General features: G+C 46.1%; 1 protein-coding gene across 1 annotated transcript in view; it reads left to right on the top strand.

Annotated features, from left to right (window-relative positions):
- Positions 1-52: 52 nt before the first annotated feature.
- The window catches only part of CCDC149 (coiled-coil domain containing 149), a 107,389-nt gene continuing 93,332 nt past the window's right edge, over positions 53-14,109 (top strand). Inside the window, exon 1 of the mRNA XM_023534148.1 lies at positions 53-280. The gene's annotated coding sequence lies outside the window, so the exon portion shown is untranslated. The remainder of the gene's footprint in view (positions 281-14,109) is intronic.

Below are 14,109 nucleotides of genomic sequence, written 5' to 3'. Positions count from 1 at the left end.
GGAGGTTTGGGTGGGGGACGGCCCGGTCCTTCGTTCATTCACTTACTCAATTCAGTCAACACGTGTTTACCGCCGGCCTACTATGTGTAAGGTGGTGAGCCATTTATCAAAGGAGTGAAACGCAGGTGCTGAAGTCATCGACTTGTGGAAGCAGCGGTCACCACGCCCCTCTGTTTTGTCATAAACTCCCCTGAGGTCTGTTTTGGGACTCCTATGCCATTCCCTCTTCAGCGCACCCTAAGAGTTTTTTGGACTGGTGGGGGCTGCCCGACTTCTCCAGGTGAGAGGGAGTGCTGGTGTCTCCTTATCACAGGTAATTTGCTTGTCCTGACTTACACCATTTGTGAAGGCAGTTGGCTACCCATGTTACCTAGCCATGCTGACCATCCACCAGAAATTCTCTCTTCTCTCTCTCCCGACAATTATTCTCCACCCGAAGGCCCACGTGGGGCTTCTTTTTCTTTACTCCTGTGCACATGCGCAGGTGTAATGGTTTGCTTGCTCCTTTCCCTTGCGGGGTGTTGGAAGGAAAACCCTGTATCGGCTTTTTCTTCTAATCATTTTCTGTGCCTCCAAGTCAGCCTGATAACAATACTTAATGTCTAGTGCGTGCAAAGCATTATGTTTCTGAAGAGGAATGAGATGTCATATCTTCTCCCCTAGTTGAGTTTACTCTTGGGTAGTAGTTGAAGGCTCCTAACTGCACAGTATTAGGATGCATTGTATTACAGCCTGTCCTCATCTCCTCTAACGTTCAGGCTTTATGTCAGGGTACATATCCTCTGGGCATCTTTTCTCGCAGGCCCTTAAAGAATCATACCCAGCAGTCAAGGAGGCTGGAGGTGGTTCTTCATAGAAGTCCAGTGTTGGACTCAAAGAGCAGCAGAATATTCACTATGCCAACAAATGCTTATCAGATGCCTTTTAGGAGTCAGGTTCATTGCTAGGTGCTTGAGGTTGAGTGGTGAAGAAGAGAGAACCCCTTCTGCCCTCAAAGGACTCCTGGAGCATGTGGTATGGTTCGGGAGGGGAGTCACACTAACACTAAGGGAATATTAAAGAATGGAATGTGAAGGACGAAAAACCGAAGGAAGGAGGTGCATTGTATTGTAACCTAGCAGTCTCCCAGCTAGGCTGCGTTTTACTTTGCTCATTGTTCTAAGGGTCTACACACTGAGCACCATACACAGCAGGTGCTCAAAAACTGCTTGTAGAATGAGTCGACATCCTGAAGTGAGTCTTTCCGGAGTTGTCTTGCCTCTGCCAGCCACGTTTCTCCAGAGTTATGCCTTAATGTCTTCCACAGGCCTTCATTAGAGGCTTAGGACGCGGAAGGCACTCAGCGAGGAACTGGGGGATGTGAAAATGCATGCATATGTCTTCTGCCTTCACAATGGCTAATAGCTATTTCTTGAGTCTGTCTTTGATGTCAGCCAATTTACATGGCCTCCTTCTCATAGTCGTATAAGGTAGAAATTATTTCTCATTTTACAGATAAGAAGACTGTGGCTCAGACAGGCTAAGGAACTTGCTCAGAGCCTTATGGCTGGAGGGGACAGGGTTGGAACCCTGGTCTGTCTGACTCTGGGGGCTGGGATCGTTAGACCTTACTTTGTATTTTTAATCATCAGTTCATCTGTCTGTATTTTTCACTAGATAGCAGGTTACCCAGGAACCATGTCTTATTCATTTTTTAATCCTCGGCAAATAGATTAAGTGTTTTTCAGAATATGATCCACAAATCACTTGCATCAGAGTCATTTTGCGAGCAGAGCTCAGAGTCGCTTTGCATTTTTGGCAAAAATGCAAGATTCTGGGTCTCTCCCCAGATCTGTTGTAGTGGATTGAAATATCTCCCTGCCCCCACTCCTCTCTAGTGGGTTCGTCTGAGCCCTAACCTTCCACCCTCATGAATGCGACCTTATTTGGAAATAGGGTCTTTGCAGATAGAATCAAGTTAAGAATCTCAAGATGAGGTTATCCCAGATTTAGGATGGGCCCTCAATCTAATGAATGGTGTCCTTACAAAAGAAACCAACGGTAGATTTGTGACACAGAGATACAAGGGAGAATGCTGTGGGAAGACGGAGGCACACCAAGAGAACGTCCGTGTGAAGACAGAGGCAGAAATGGGAATTATGCAGCAATAAGCCAAGGAATGCCAAGGGTGGCCAGCAGCCACCAGAAGCTGGAATGGCCTGGAACAGATTCTGCTTCTGAGCCTCCAGAGAAAACTAATTTTATTACCACCTTGATTTTGGACTGCTGGCCTTCACAACTGTGAAAGAATACATTTCTGTGTTTTAAGCCACCCAGTTTGTGGTCATTTGTTATGGCAGGCACAGGAAACAGATACGCATAGGGCGTGAAAGTGCCTGGGGGCGTAGCCCCAAATCTGTGTTTCTCACAAACTGAGCTACCCAGGTGACTCCGCTGCGCACTCGAGTTCAACTGGCCAGGTGTGGACTGGGCCTGGTGTGGAGAATTGTCCGGTGCTCAGCCAGGTAGGATTCAAGGAAGAGTGTGGTCAGTGGTTGTTGGTGTTTCAAAGTGATTTTGGAAGCCAGCCGAAGGAACTGGGGAGGACATCCCCTGACATCTGACCGGGCCAGATGGGCTTTTTGATGTGCTCACAGCTATTCCTGCCGAAGTCCTGGTTTCTACCTCCCACCCTGGGTCCGCACTCCGTCGCCTGTTCTGCCCAGAGCCTGTGCTCTCATTCAATCAGTCTGCTTCCTTGGCTTGCCTCTAGGAAGCAGCTTTCATTTACCACGATCCTACAGAGATCAGTTATATTTTCATATTTTTAGTGTAACAAGCTGAAATTACAGCCTCCTCTGAGGCCCTGAAGTAAACGTGGCCATGCATGTGAAAGAAGCATGGCTGGAGTTCTGTTCTGGAAATTAAATATGTGGGGAGGGGGAAATGTTCTTCTTATCACCACCTGAGGCGATCTTTCAAAATCAGGAAAACCTCAATATGCAGCCATGCGAACAATCAATAACTTTTTATTTCCAAGATAAAAATCCTGGTCATCTTTCCTCCTACTGCCGTATGATAAACCATGCCTAATTCAATTTCACTATTTGAATTTTGGTTAATTAATTAGATAACAATCACACTCATTCTCCTTGAGAGTGTTGCATGCAGTGGCTGTGAGGCAGATAGAAGACAGTTAACCCTGCGCCTCTACCCAAAGTAGAGCCTGATTTTTGGATGAGAGCGATTGACTGGGCATATCACGTGGCCCTGTGGTTTAGGGCACAGCTCTGGGTCTTGGCTGTGGACTGAGACCTGGGCGTGGGTCTTGCCTCTACCACTCTCTTGATGCAAATGATCAAAAGCCCAACCTAGAGTGCTTTAGCTCGGAGAGAATTTGCTGGTTGGTGTTGTGGGTTGATTTGTGTCCCCCAAAAGATAAGTTCAAGTCCTAACCCCTGTATCTATGAATGCGATCTTATTTGGAAGAAGAATCTTTGAAGAGGTGATCAGGTTAAGGTGAAGCCTTTAGGATGGGCTCCTGATCCAGTGACCAGTGTCCTTGTAACAAGGAAGAGGGAAATTTGGACACAGATGCATAGAGGAAAGACAAGGTGAAGTCACAGAAGAAGGAAGGCCATGTGATGACACAGGCAGAGATTAGAGTTACGCACTGCGAGCCAAGGAACGCCAAAGCTCGCTGGCCACTGTCAGAACCCAGGGAGAGACAAAGAAGGATCTCCCCTAGAGCAGGGATCTCCAACCCTCAGGCCATGGACGAGTACCAGTACTGGTACCTGTCCGTGGCCTGTTAGGAACTGGACCTCACGGCAGGAGGTGAATTGTGGGCAAACGAGCGAATCTTCATCTGTATTTGCTGCCGCTCCCCAGCTCCAGCATCACCTCCTCGGCTCCACCTCAGGTCATAAGGCGTTAGATTCTCATAGGAGCACCGGTCCCTGGGGACCACTGTCCTAGAGCCTTATTAGGGAGCTGTTCATGGGGCCCTACCCGGACCATATGGACTGAGACTGGTTTGGGACCGTGGGGGCTGTTTGCCCGAAAAGGAATGGATGCTGAGAGAATCACTACACTGTGCAACTTCTCTGAGCCTGGTTTTTCTCATCTTTAAATAGGATAATAAAATACCTACCTCACAGGTGCTATAATTGTGAGGCTCAAATGAAATAATGCTTGTTAGTGCTTAGCTCTTCACCTGGCAGGTAGTAAGTGTTTAGTGACCATTAGCACAATGAGAATGACCCTCAGGACACAAACTCATTAGTACAATGAGAATGACCCTCAGGACACAAACTCAGGTGTTTCCAAAATGGAAACTTCTTTATTTTGCTATAACACCTTAATTTCGTTTAATTCTCATTATAAGGGTGGAAGAAATGTAATCTGGATTGGAGTCGTGACTCTCTCTTTCCCCGAACTTGTATTTAAGTTCTAGGGGGCTTAAGTAGTACTCAGCCATCAGCAGGGGTGATGGGGTGGAGGGCACACATCTTGTCTGGGATGTTTTTGTTTAGCCACACACTCCTTATTTCAATCCAGTATCTTGTCATTGGTCACTGGAGGTCACGCTGTGTCCTTCTTCTATCCCTTCGGCTATCTGTACCACACCCATCCTACCTTGGGTGATGAAGAACAAGTCGATGTAGTGCTCCTTCACTGCTCTGGGCATTGGGAGACTTTGCTCCGAGGTAGGGGCAAAGTCATATTCTGCTGCCCCCGAATTACTCCTGAGGTGAGGGCAATTCTGGGAAACTATTGTGTCATCTACATAGAGGTACCACACAATGGCAGGCTGGGTCCAGGGAACTCAGGATTGTTTTATACTTCCTGAGAAAGAAGGGTGTCTTTGTTAAACTCTAAGCCACTGTAACCAAGATCTCTAGCCCCCAAATATATTGTTTTAAATCAGGTAGCTGTGTAGGTGCCTTTCATGTCACAGGGTAGTGGTTCATTGGGAAGGCACCCCTGCTCCACGAGTCATTAGAGAACCCAGGTTTATTCCATCTTGTTACTCTATTGTGTGTTAGGGGGTAGTCTTTAATGGTATGGTTAAAGTTGGTTGTCACCACATTTTTGTCTGAGCCCATGAGAAGAGGAGGAGCGAGAAGGAGAGAGAGAGAGGGATAGGTAAAAGAGGGGGAAGGGGTAGTTCAGGCAAGGGGCTTTTCTTTAATTAGGGGCGACTGGAGAGTTGTACATATCACTTCTACTTATGTTTCATTATTCTGACCATAGCCACATGGCCACACCTAGCTGCAAGGGAGGCCAGGTAAGGCAATCTTTCGTTGGACATGCCCAACTTAAGTTTAGGAGAGTTCTTCTTATCACCATCTGAGGTGATCTTTCAAAATTTGGGAGATTAAAAAGTGAGAAGGATATATAGGACACAAAAAACGCAAACCATAAAAAAAGAAAAAGAAAAATTGGACTTTATTAGAATTAAAAACTTCTGTTCTTTGAAAGACTCTGTCAAGAAAATGAAAAGACAAGCCACAGACTGGGAGAAAATGTGAGCTGAAGACATGTAGGATATATAAAGAACTTTCCTAACTCAATAATAAGAAAATAACCTAAGTTTAAAAATAGGCAAAAGAGTTAGATAGACACTGCACTCAAAAAGAAATTTGGATGGCAAATTAGCACATGAACAGATACTCAACATCATCAGTCATTAGGGAAATGTAAATAAAAACCACAATAAGATGCACAACACACCTATTATAATGGAAAAGCAAATAAAAAATCAGTAAGCCAAGTGCTGACAGGGATGCAGAGCAACTGGAAGTCTCGTACATTGCTGGAGGAATATAAAATGGTACAGCCACTTTTGAAAAGTTTCGTAGTCAAAAATACACCTAACTAAAGAACCCGGCAATCTTACTCCTCGATATTTACTCAAGAGAAATGAAGACACATGTTCACACTGTATCTAAATATTTATAGCAGTCTTATTTATAATTGCTGAAAACTGGAAATGATCCCAAAGCCCATTAACCAGTGAGTGAATAAACTGTGCTGTATTCTTATAATGGAACCGTGCTCAGCATTAAGAAGGAACATACTGATCCATGCAAAATGGTTGGTTGATTTTTAAAACCTTTGGTTACCGGAAGGAGCCAGAGACTCAGACGTACCTACTGTAAGATTCCATTTATATGAAATTCTTGAAAAGGCGAAACTAAAAGGACAGAAAACAGATCGATGGTTGCCAGAGCCTGGGAGTAGGGCGAGTGGACCAACTGCAGAGGAACACGCAGGAACCTTTTGGAGCGATGGTTGCATTCTATGCCTACATGGCGGGATGACCACATGACTGTGTAAGCTGGTAAAAATTCATAGAACCGTATACCCAGAAAGGGCGAACTTTTTTCTATGTAAATTTTGCCTCAATAAATCTAATTTTTGAAAAAGAGGGGAACGGATATTTAAGACGGCCATTGTTGTAGAGAGCTTTGCTCCTCGCCTCTCAACTCCTCAGGTTTCCATCACAACTAGCCACGCCCCCTTCCTCCTTGGTCCCCCAGTCCTTGCTCTGCTCTCCCCACCCCAGGCTGATTGGGCAAAGCTCAGTGTTTATTCTTAGAGACTCACTGATAACCAAGTTCTCCTTCCTTGAACTCTGCCTTTGCCCTTTTTCCAACTCTGAAATCTTTTGTAGTCTTTTGTAGGGGTCATGGGGAAGGGGGATACTGGCGGACTCTTCCATGCCCTAATGTCTTAAGGACCAGGCTTTCCAAACTGAAAAGCCAATAACTTTGTTACCTGTGTTACCTCCTTGGAACACAAAGGCAGACTTCTGGCTCCTAAAAAGGCAGAAGCATATATGGGGAGAAACAGCATAAGGGTTACAGGAAATGGAGGCAAGATGGACAGGTAGGATATCAGTTAATATTTCAAAGTATTGCTGATATTAATATTATTGTTAAATGAAAAAACAGTGCACGATAGTGAACGATATACCTTAGACACATATGTAGGGAGTTGGTGAGGCACAAAGTAGGAAAAGTCTTCTGAGAAGAAGTGGCATTTGAACTGGCCCCTCTCCTTTGGTTCAGAGGGTATGGGCCGTCATGCCAGGAAGCACGTGTGAACAGCTGGCGGTTGATGTCTGAGGTCATGCTCCAGATGAAGACCGAAATGGGAAACTCATGGGTTGAAGTTTAGCAGACATGACGGTTGGATAGCCAAGGGCATCAGAGATGGAATGACTTCAAAAGCAAGACAGAAGGGTGTGCTCTAATGTAGCTGGTAACAGGGAGGCACTGAATGCTTTTTTTTTTTTTTTTTTTTTTTTAGCTAGAATACAAGTTGATAAAAATGCTTGGGGTACATTTGTTTCCACTGAACTCAGTAATCACTGAGCCTTTATTGTCCGCAAGCCTTTATTTACCAAATAAAGACAAATTGGTAACTTTGCCAGGAATCAGGAAAAGACAAGTTGAGATGAGAGACTATTAATCTAGTTTTTTTCTTTTACCATCGACATTCCCAAATTACTCTTATTGTCCCGATATGATACCGCTTATCATGTGATTTTTCTAACTAATCCTTGACTCTTCTCTCTCCACTGGACTCAAAAGATCTAGAACTCCTTGAGAGTAGGGACCACGTGTTATTAATTTGTGACCTTAGCACTAAGAGCTGTACCTTGTCCTTTGTAGGTGCTCAGTAAATATAGAACGTGTGAATGCCTGGGTGTTTGATGAGGTAATAAGAGGATACAGCATCAGTGGGAATAGAGAAAAAGGGATGGCTACAAGAAAGATTTTTAAAGGATGATCCCTACAGGATTCCTAGCCAACTGGCTTGGGAAGATGCGCTAGAATGAGTCCAAGGTAACCCTTGGCGAGTGGCTAGAGAGCGGTGTGCTGGGTATGACAAAAGGTGGAGGGGGCGGGGACCAAGTCTGGCGAGAAGAAAATGAGTTCCATTTAGAACTCTGCATTGTTCACAGTTTCCTGGGAGCACTTGAACTCTTATAAGGCGAGCTTAGTGCTTACTGGGAACATTTTTGATGAGCAGCTATCTTCATAGAGGCAGGCTAATTTCAGAGTAAGTTTATTAAAATTAGCATGTGGGGGAAAGTGAGCACAACTGCTATTTTTAACTAATGGGATTCATGTTCTCTCCTGTGCAGGGAAATTCGCATATGTGCTTCTAAAATTGACAATTTCTACTCTTATTATGTTAAAAATTAATTTACTGACTTACACATTGAATAAAATAATTGGTTGAAGATTAGAAAAGGACTCTGGCTAGTCCCTGAATGAAAATGACCAGAGCGGATGACATTTCTTACTCACTGCCTGATTTTCCACCAATAAAACTATACTGGGGCTTTGGGTACCTCATGGTAGAGGACTTTGCTTAGTGGAGAGCCTGCCTCTCTCTCTGGCCCATCAGGTAAAATGGTGCCAGTGGTAGGTGCTACCTGGTCCCCAAGGAACAGAAACCTTTGGTTGGATTTTTATTTTGAAATCTCTCCATCTTCCTTTCATTTCTAGTCTGCTGTTTCCAGTATCTTATGCTATTTTATCGTAACACATCGTAGTTATGTTCAGGATATCAGATCGTCTTCAATCCAGTCTACCCTCTACACAACTGACCTATTAAGCCCCCTTAAAAAAACTAAACACTTATCACCGGGTTCTCTTACTCAAAAGTCCCCCTCACTGGTATTCAAGACCCTTCTCAAGCTGGCCTTGACCTTTATAGCCTTAGGTCTCATTGTTCTTTTTATAAATGGCTGCTCTAGCCAAACCGATCTGTCATGCATTGTGGCTCCTACCTTATTCTTGCACCACGACCTCATTCAGGCGGCCTTCCATTTCTTCCCGTACCACAGCCTTTATCAGACCTTCAAGGTGGAAGAGAAGCCCACATTCCTCATAAAATCATAAAACCATCCATGGCCAACCATGCTCGAAAGAGCTCTTTGTCCTATTGCCTTACGTAGCTTAGGTTCTAAACCATTCACACAGCACTTGATGGTCCCTGAGAGGAAGGGACATTCTCTGTGTGTGGATCTTAACTCTGACACACGTTAGTGAGCTCCTGAGAGAAGGGACTGTGACTTCCTGTGTTGGGGTAGGAGACAGGAATTCCAGAATGATGAGCTTCGTGCTATGGCTGGAGAGGAGCAGGACCTGAGTGAGGATACTGACATAGCATTTCAGAACCGACGCAGTTCCAGCCCATTTGCATGGCCTCTGCATTGATTTCACATCCTCGTTTATGGAAAGGGAGTCAAGGCTATATAGCTTTATTAATGGCGGACACACTGGCGGGGGTTAGTGACATCAGGAAGGCTTCGTCTTGGTGTTAGTTTGCCTTGTTGGCATGAAGGAGGAATGGAGGACAGCCCAGGGATATTTCAGTGGGATGGGGGACATGGCAGAGGAGAAGGTCAGCCTTCAATGTATCAGACACATTGAGTACTACTGCGTGAAAAACCTCATACATAAGACAGTTGCTCTCGAGGGGCTTACAGTCCAGTGGTGACAGAGAATGGGGATAAGGCCACTACACTGCGACACACTGTGGCAAGTGCCCTGCAGGTTAAGGAGAAGTTAATCTAGATTGGGGGATTGAGGAAGGTTCTTGATGGTGGTGGCACTTGGGCCAGGAATCTGGGGTGGGATTTCAGCAAGTAGAGATGTGAAGGAGGGGTGTCCTAGGCAGACGGAGAGATAGCAAAGGTGCAAAGGTGGCCAAATGCAGGGCTTGTTTGGGAAATCCCAGACTGTCTGGTCTCTGGCTGGGGACACATAGTGGGACATCAGGTATTGTTTGTTAGGCAGACCTTGAACTCTGTTAGCTGAATAAGGTGGTGGGGTCCTGAGTGTAGGCTTTATTGTGGAGGCGACTGACAGCATGATTGTACCTTCGAACAGGGCAGAAGTTGCCTGAATGCGTTGGGAAGGTAACTGATCTTCCAAGAGTGTATGTGAGGGGCCGAACGGGCATGGGGATTGAGCAGGACACTTATACCAATACCTGTACCTCTGTCTCCTTGCTCTCATCCACTCTCAGCCCACCTGAGTCTGCCTTCCACCTCTTCTTTGATGCTGAACATGCCCTTATCAGGGCCACCCAAGACCAGCCTCTTACTTGCCGCACCCGATGGCCTTTCTTCAGGCCTCAACCTACGTGACACCTGGCTGTGCAGCCTCTGACACTACACCCTTCTTTCCCTACATGCTGGGCTTCTGTATCCTTCCTTGCGGCCACTGGACATGTCCCCCAGGCACCTCGCTCTTGGTGTGCCCTAAACCGAATTCATCCCTCTGTCTTCTGCCTTTTATCTCTTTCCTTCTTTTGTCTTATCTCGATTAACAACGTCACTGTGGAGTTTTCTTTGATTCTTCTTCCCAACTTACCCTCCCCATCCCCCGCATTTAATTATTCACTAAGGCCCGTATTTTCTGCTTTTGTACAAATCCTTAAGTAAGGGCTCCGTGTCACCATTTCCACAATCCCTCCATGGCCCAAGTTCTCCATTCTCCCGGGAATATTTGCAATGTCTTCTAAGATCGTCTTTCCTCTATGCAGTTACAATAGTTGTTATTCTAAGCACTGAAGTGATTTACCACTCCTGTGCCTAAAGCTCTCTGATGTCTTTCCAGAGCTTGTAAAGCAAAAGCCAGTCTGTCAGTTGGTCTCCAAGGGCCCTGTTGCCTCCTCGCCCCCCGTAGCTCCCCATATCCCGAATGCCTACCACCTCCCCCACTCTCTGCAGAATTCCTGACTGTTACCAGGTCATTCCCTACCCTGAGACATCTCTAAACCTGTGTGTGCATCCACAGGTGACCTTCCACTTTGAGGCCCAGCTCAAATATCCTCTGCTTGGGTTTCCTCCCTTCCTTGGGCCTCCAGAGGTTGGGAAGTGGATGGTCTATTTCAGTTGGAAAATGTGGGATTGTTGGCAGGATAAGAGGGCAAGGTAACAGGGTTCCTGAGTCTGGGGGACCCTCAGAGAGGTGGATGGTCACCAATGTCTAGCACAGTGCTAAGCACGTGATACTTAGTGGGTACTTGTGAAAGGGAGGGGGGCAGGGAGGGAATAAAGAGAAGGAGAGAAGGAAGGAAGAATTTACCTTGCCATTTGCAACACTCTTTGAAGCCAGCCCTGCTCACCTGCTGGTGTACCCCTCTCCCATCCTCTCCCCCAAGCTGATCTTGGCCCTGAAGGAGCTGGGAGTAAGTGTCCACATGGCCCCAGCCCATGCCCGGTGTCCTGGCTAGTTTTCTGGCTCAGACCGCAGTGGGTTTAACAAATCTTCAAGTTCCACTACTAGGTCACTGCTTGGTCTTGGGCAAATCTGACTTCTCCAGAACTGGACTTTATACAATGAGGATAATAATATCTGTTTTGTGTCCCTCATTTAAAATGAGAATAAAGTGAGAGGATGTGAAAGTGTGTTTTAAAGTCCCCAACCCTCTACAGCCGAGGTGATGGTCCTGTCCTTGCCTGGGCTTCAGGAAAACCCTTCCCAGGCCTTCAGAGATGCTTCTGCAGAGGGAGGTGATGTGTCAGCTGCTGGCTGTCAAGATGATGCCATTGAAAATTCATATTGATTGGGGCGCAGATTGACATATCTGCTTGCTCTGCCACCTGCAGACCCCATGACCAAGGCAGTATTAGAGGTGGCAGGGATGGGACTCCTTTTTTAGCCAGTTCCAATTTGCTTTTTAATTTGCTCCAGCCTGATGAGCACCATCAGGGTCAAGCTGTACCTTTCCTTCTTTCCCGATAGTCTCCAGCGGGGCCTCACCTTCCAGCAAGTTCGTAGCTACTCAGTCAGTTCCTGAGCACCTTCCATTTCTGTGGCCTCTTCTGTGCCCCACTTAACCACCTTCTGACTGTGCATCCCTCTTGTGTCCCTCAGTCCAATCTTCTGCCCCGATAATTTGGTCCCTCCCTATCTGTACCCCTCTCTGGTCTTCAGAGCCATTACTGACCACTCTGCTTTCCTCATTTGTTGGGGTTTTGAATAAGCCTCTTTCTTATTAAGCTGATGGCGGCACTCGGGGAAAGATACAATACTTGCTCACAAAGGTGCACCAGTAATCCCTCTCCCCCATGGCTTCTTGCACGCACCTCCATCAGCCTCCTCGCCTCCTGCATCTCCCTCCAGCTTTCCATCCCACCCATCACTGCCTGCTCAGGTGCCTGGAAGCAGAACTCTGTCCTGACCCTTCTCGGCTCAGAGACCTCCCAAGCTCCTGTTGGCTCTCACTTTGGTTCAGACTGTTGTTATTTAAGACCTTTCTTACTTTCACCCAAACCAAACATTCCAACTATATTTTGTATTTCTCCTTTTCACATGTCCTGTGCTCCTGGCAAACAACCACCTTGGGTTTCCATGCACCTGGCCTTTCCTCAGGCCCTGCCCTCTGCCTGGAACGCTTGTCCTCTCATTTCTCCTCATTTCTCTCCCAAGGCTTGGTCATGACCACCGTGCCCCCCGACTGAAATCTCCCTTACCTTCTCGATCCCACAGCATCTAAACACACCTCTGTGACCAGTGTCTGCCTGGATGCCTGACGTTAGAAGCATTTGTGTTCTCACCTCACCTCTAGCCTGGAGTTACTGAGAGTAAGAAAGGGCTGATTCATTTGTGAATCGCTTGTTGTGCCCAGCGCAAAGTCCCGTGCATGATAAACAAATTGAAAAGAGATGACAAACCTATTTGGCTCTCAGTTAACTCCTGAATTGAAAAACTACTGAATTAAAACAAGGACAGCCATTTGTTTTTGTTGGGACAAAAACATTCTCATCTGTTTCTTTCCCCAAAGTCCTCATATATCCATTTGATCTCACAGACTGTCCGAGTTTCCAAATAGAGATCGTGATCTTTTACAGGTTGTAAGTCAAATCTCCTTTTATTAAGCTCTAAGAGATTTGTGAATTTACTATTAGTCAAAATCCCTCCCTCCCTCCCTCTCTCCCTTCTCTTCCTTTCTTCCGAACCGGAATTTTGTGGTATCAGATATATTGCTTGAGAATAGTCAGGCAGCCTCTGCGGGTGGGAAATCATTTGCTTATAAAAATCTGCTTCCTATACTAGGTCTCTGACCTGTGTTGTGTGTCTGAACACACAGCAGCCTTAGCTCTGCTCTGGACTGGAATTGAAGCTTGTCCAAGATTATCTGCCACCCGTAGTTGACTCTTATGCAAGAAATGATGTCATTTCTTTGGTTCTTATAGTCATCTTCTCATCATGAGAAATAATAAAAGTAACTCCTTACATTTGTCTTTCTTTCACTGATATTTAAGAGGATTTACTATGCCGCAGGCACTTTGCTAAGAGTTGGGGTGCAAAGTCCAACAGGATGTTGTCACCTCTCTCTACATTCCCTTATCTGATCCTTATAACCACCTTGTCAGTTAGAATGAGCAGGGGTAGGGTCCTCATTTTATAGACAAAGAAGCTTCTTTATGGTCATTTGGCAAGAAGCCCGTCTTTTTAACTCCAATTTAGGTGTTTTCCCCACTGGATGCTTTGGGTTCAGACCTTCCACCCACTCATATCAGCTGACCTGGCGCTAAACCCAAGACCTTGACTGAAAAGAGACTTTTCTGGTCCAGTTCCAGATTCCTGCCCAGAATTCAACATGGCTGGAAGGTGAGCAAAAGTGGTGTCAGGAAACCGGCTCATGCGACCATATCTTACAGGCCTGTCAGGACACCACCTCTGCTGTTCGTAGGCCAAAGGCAGGTGTGCCAGGCGTGCTGGCCCTGTCACAGCGTGTGAGAGAACCCACCAGTGCTGAGGATTCACCTCCTCACTCCCGCCCGCGTCGCCCCCAGCGCAGAGGGCTTCCTTAGGGAGCTGTGGGGGACCCGCCCGTGATGGACTGAATCTGGGAGTGAGGAGAGGTTTGCACAAAGTGAGGGGCCAAAAGGATTACCTGGAGGTGATAAAACCTCGAATCATGGTGGAGTTAACTTCACATATCCAAGTAATATGAACTTACTGCACCCCCTACATTTAGAAAATATAGATAACAAGTAAAAGAAAAAAAAGAACTAATTCCAGTGCCCAGAGCTGACTGCTGTTAACACTTTAGTGTATAATCTTCCAGACATTTTCCCATGCCTTCATT

This window comes from Pteropus vampyrus, unplaced genomic scaffold, assembly GCF_000151845.1.
Source record: "Pteropus vampyrus isolate Shadow unplaced genomic scaffold, Pvam_2.0 Scaffold5, whole genome shotgun sequence".
Taxonomy (NCBI): domain Eukaryota; kingdom Metazoa; phylum Chordata; class Mammalia; order Chiroptera; family Pteropodidae; genus Pteropus; species Pteropus vampyrus.
Note: the sequence above shows the minus strand (reverse complement) of the source record. Positions and strands in the feature narration are given on the sequence as shown.